Source organism: Cicer arietinum, unplaced genomic scaffold (genome assembly GCF_000331145.2).
Source record: "Cicer arietinum cultivar CDC Frontier isolate Library 1 unplaced genomic scaffold, Cicar.CDCFrontier_v2.0 Ca_scaffold_5776_v2.0, whole genome shotgun sequence".
Classification (NCBI taxonomy): Eukaryota; Viridiplantae; Streptophyta; class Magnoliopsida; order Fabales; family Fabaceae; genus Cicer; species Cicer arietinum.
In genome coordinates this window covers 75,865-81,623 of record NW_027339423.1, presented here as the reverse complement: position 1 = coordinate 81,623, position 5,759 = coordinate 75,865, and positions in this window count along the sequence as shown.

The window sequence follows — 5,759 nt, the reverse complement described above, 5'->3', positions numbered from 1 at the left end:
CAAAAACCTTGGTGGAATTATATAGATAATAGATTTGGCTAAGAATATACCAGAGAGGGTCACTAATGACATAAAAAGCTTCACCATTTCTAGCCTTCCAAATAAACCAACATCCAATAAGAAAAAGAATATTATGTTTGCTGGTTGCTTGCGTCTTAAACCACTAATGAAGTTCATCTCCATTTGTATCATTAAGAAAATTTAACTTGAGTTTTTGCCAAACATGCATGGCCTTCGGACAATCTTGCAACAAATGTAGAATATACTAACATCTATAGCAAGAAGCATCTAAAGATATCTGATGGGAGTTTTGAATATGATTTGTAGGCAATTTCCCATGCATAATAATTCACATAAATTGATAAATATTTTCATAAATTTTAAGCTTCCAAATCCAAGACCAACACATATATAACCACCTTTAGATCAGGGCTAGATAAACAAGTCAACCAATAATAAGTTGATTTAGTTGTATAATTGCATATAAGATTGGAATCAATTGGAGAGAAATTTCAATGATCAAGTCTTCAAGGATAACTTAAAAGTTACTCTTACAATGAAGATCAGGGTTTCACATTAATCCCAGAAGTGAAGGTCAAAATTGCTATTAGTGGTTTAGAATTCTTCATAAGAAAAAAGTTGGTACATCAACATTTAATAGGTTTAGCATAACCAATAGAGAAAGTTTGACAAATAAAACAAATAAGAGGTGAAAAGAACAATAAAAAAAAAGCAAATTATGAGATGCATAATATGTCTGATGATAATTCTAGTCCTGATGAATGAGGGATACATTTGGCAGAATTTTCGGGTGGTCCTTCTTATACTTGCCAAGCATTGTTTCTCACCAAAGGGAAAGAAAAATTTAATCTTGTAAATACTAAAACTTACATATTCAACATCACTAAAGCAAATAAGATTTTCAAATATTACTAAAAGAGAAACAATAAAAATTGTTAGAAGTCACAAGATCAAAGAAGGGTTCAAGATGGTAAATTTTATGAAAGAACTTGTGGAGATTTCCTGATGAGGAATATTGAATTATTGAATTATCATTGAATGATCCTAATGATCCATTTGTTAAACTTACAAGTAGGGATTTTGAGTACAATAACCATGTTTATTGTCATCATTTCTAAGTCAAGTTTCGATGCCTTATTAAGAAGGGATTGGAATAAACTAAAGACCCCACTCCATTCTTTTTATTCAATCTCAATTTGGAGGAGGAGCACATAGTACATCCATTATACATTTGAAATTGAGAAGCCTTGGATAAAATGGTACAAGTTTGTACCTAATAAGTTTGGGAAGGGATGTAAAAGGGAATATTGAAATTTAATAGGGTTTTCACCATTAAGGAAAAGTCCTTAAAGTAAGGCATGGTATGGGGAAACTAGGTTTCCCTAGGAGTGAAAATAAACACAGGAAAACACGACGAAAAAAGGAAGAAGAAAATAACTTTGAATGTGATGAGAAGTGCTAAATAACACAATATTTATAGAGTAATACTACTAAGTGAAGCACAAATCACGACGTAAAAGTTGGTAAAAAGGAAATGACATTGTCAGTAACAATCAAACGATTTGAAAGTAAATTGAATAATGTAATAAAGTTGTTCGACAATCACAGCAATAATAAGTGCAATTGGAATATAACTTGTTACACAAATATTAAAAAATAAAATTAAATATACTTAAGGGTAATAGACTAGGCCTCATCTAAGTAGTTTTATTATTGACAACTAGCGATGAGAATAGGCTAAACCGACCGATAGGAGCTCACGGCCTAGCCTACGTCAGGTCCAGGCCAGATTTTTTTTTTAAAACAGATAAGGCCAAAACTTCTAAAAACATCTATTTAGTTAAAAAATGTCAGACTACAAGCCACAAAATAAACCTTTTAGGCCGACCTATTTAAATAAATACAAATAATATTTGTTTACTACTATAATTATTATATTAAATTTTGATATTTTTGTTATATATTCAACTTTTAGTAATTTACGCATATTAACCTCATTTAGTTTTTCACGTATTTAAATATATTATTATAAAATATAATTGAAGTATAATGTATATAAAATCATATTCTTCAAAATGTGATGTTAAATATCAAAATAGAACTTAATTTCATTGACATATTAACTCGTTAATCTATTTAAAGATATGTTTGATTACTTATTAAAAAAATATTAAAATAAAATAGACTTTTAAGTAGGCTAACAAGTCATACCAGACTTCTATGAATGTCAGACTTATGTCTTGAATTTTTTGACAGGCCAAACTCAGGCTTAGCAAAGCCTAGCTTGGCCCATCCTACTCCCACCATTATTGGCAACAACATAATATTGTCTTTGATTTGACAAAAATTCTTGCCAAATAAAGTTTGAGCTCACATTCAAGAACAAAACTACATTCAACACACTTTAACTTCTCTTGGGTGATTTTTCGGCTGTTCTCTCTAATGGTAGTGCGATCATTCTGTATGGTCTTCAAACGTTCTAGAAGTACATTATGATCTTGCAGAGCTGCATTGTAACTAGCCAAGGTAGAATTGATAAAAGGAATATTAGCGTGAAGATAGATGATTGAAATTTGAACAACAGTGAAAGATCATAAATGGATGACACTGAGATATGGGTTCAAATCATTGATATCTTTCGCCAATTGAAGTATCTCATTGACAATGGCAGTCAGACATAATTATATCAATACCATTGTCTACAAGAGTTCTCAATATTGTCAAAAGATATAAAGTCTTGTAAATGTTTAGGTCTTGATAAAAGGCAGTAGAGGAATGTGTAGATATAGGGGAACATACATGATTGGGGGCATACATTTTTATATAATATCATTGAGTTGTTTATCAAAATAAGTCTTTGGGCTCTCTCAAATACAAAATGGTGTACATATCTTTATCCTCTTCTGGAAAGGACTTGAATCTTTATCTACTTCTACCATCTGATTGACTTCGCCAACAAGAGTTTGGGTGTCTGTCACTTAAGCATGATCACCCGTTTTTGTAGCCGCTTGTAAATGGTAGAGATTAGTTTTCATGAAAGCCTCTGGATTGGAATTGTCAGCACTTGACATTTGAACCACATCTAATAGGGTTGAGAGTTGTGTTGTAGAAGGATCAATTAAAGTAGCAATGTCAATTTATAGGGGGTTTGAATTATAAATTCACCCTTTTAAAATTTCTTGTTAAAACTAAAATATTTTAACTCAAAAATGATCTTGGTTGTGAAAACAGAAAACGTTCTTAGTTATGAAAAAATATAAAGGAGAACGTTTTTGGTTAGTAATATAACAATAAAAACTTCACAATGTGATCAGTGTCAAGTGAGTGATAAATAAATGGAGATAACAAAGAGAATTCACACAACAATATATTTTGGTTCACCCTACTCGAGCTAGTCCAATCTTCACAACCGTGAGATTTTCATTATGTGGTTCAGAACCAAGAATGTTCTCCTTCACACCTTTTCTTTTGATCACACTTGGATCAATTACAATCTTCACCTTTCAACCTAGAAAGGATTTTCACAATCACATTTCAGCCTTGAAAGGAATTTTACAAACAAACTCAATGTAACATAAAAGATAGACTTGAGTTACAAATGATGTGTATGATAAAATTGTTTGGGATCTTGAAACTTCTCAACACTTGTTTGAGATAAATGAAGGACAAATTCAATAAATAATTATCCACAAATATTGTGAAGAGAGATGGAGTGTGCGTGAAGAGTTTTTTTTACTTGTTCTTACTTGAACAAGTGCTGATAGATTTTTAAATTGAACTCTTGTCTTCATCTTCCAATTGATCTTCAATTTATAGATGTTTAAAGACTTTGAATATTCATTTTAAAATGGTTATAGTTGTTAGGCACACTTCCCAAGTGTTAGATATATTTTAAAGCAATTAAACATGTGTTTATTTGTTGTCTAGAACGTTCTTGACAATCAGAGAACGTTCTTGCATTTGGGTCTGATGAGAAACGTGAATGAGTGAGTGAATGGGCTGTCAACTGATAGTTTAATACTATTTCATATCAGAATTATGCAGAGCTTTGTTAGAATATTGTAAGTACAATGTACTTGTATCATTTGTTCATATCTCATCAATTTGGAGATTGATCTTGAGGTTGTTTTCCTCATATGAGCATTCAGCTCGAGTTCTGGGTTTCACCATTGATTTGAGCAGTCTTGATACTCATTAAATTGTTGTTTTGACTGTGGAAAATGATATGTTTTAATTATGTCTTTAAAAGAGAATAACCAGATTGTTCTTTTGCAAAACCAGAACATTCTTGGATTAAAGCTGTGAAAATTGAGAATGTTCTTCGTTTCTGTTTTAAGTGATTTGCTGGATTTTGAACTTTTTGACAGCTGTTGCGTGCCAAGCTTTTATGTTTTGTACGCGTGTTAGTGATGCAGTGATTTTATCATTTTTGTCCAGTTTGTATTTGCTTACTTTAGCCATCAACTTTGGGGATTAGTTTTTCATTTTTGTTGAAGATGTAATAATCATTCTCTTGAATGATTGATATATGATACATTTTTTTTGAGATTATTTCCTTATTGAGGGGATACTTATGCACTTTGATGAAGTGATTGACTTCTTGTTGGTTCACTTATGCAATTCATGTTTTTTAAACAAAACTCAAGTGCAATTATTAGTAGACCACTATTCATAAAACTTAATTATTTATTTCATAAGGTTTGTTGTCATTATAAAACATACATCAAAAAGGTTTTTACCTCAACATCAATGACAACCAAGATTGGAAGTTGTGTTTGATAATAATAATAATAATAATAATAATAATAATAATAATAATAATAATAATAATAATAATAATAATAATAATAATAATAATAATAATAATAATAATAATAATAATAATAATAATAACTCTCACACTCTAAGAAAAGAACACTAAGAGAATATTTCTCATTCGATCAAATGTTTCTCTCTTTGAACTCTAAGCCTACTCTTTTATACTTTTTGATGATTTTCTTCTTCAAACTTGAGTACTTATTTATAGTTAAAATTTGGACTTCAATTTGGTTCTTGTTTAATTCTGAATTGTATTTTGTTTAGATTGATATTGTAAATTCTTTATATTGATTCTATTTGTATTTTGTTCTGATTTCGTTTGTAAATTCTTCAGATGGATTATGTTCATATTTTATTGTGGTTAAATCTTGATCATATCTTCTTTCATACTATTTAAAGTCAAATATATTCTTATAAAATAATTTTGTTATCATCAAAACTCTAAGTATAAAATTAACTTGGTTCCCACAACGAAGACGTGACATGTTAAATAAGCAAAATAGATTCATTGGGGGAGATCTTCAATCGAAGTAAGGGGTGAGAGAATGTTTGATTTTATGAGTATAATATAATGTGGAATGAACGAAAAATTGTAATTCCCAAAGATTCATCGAGGGTTTACCATTTATGGTCGAACCTTATCAAGTAATAACTAATTAAGAATATATACTTGGTAACATCGGTGACTAAAATATGATTTAGAAACCCATAAAATCTTGTGCTAATTGTTGTTGTATGGATAATTTGTAATTAAGTGCTCTTGTTTACTTGAATGGAGTTATGATTTTACTTAAGTGCACTACCTGATTGATATTTGACTATTCATTATGATTATGTGTGCATGAAATGATGAGACTTGATTCAGATTGATTGATATATATATATATATATATATATATATATATATATATATATATATA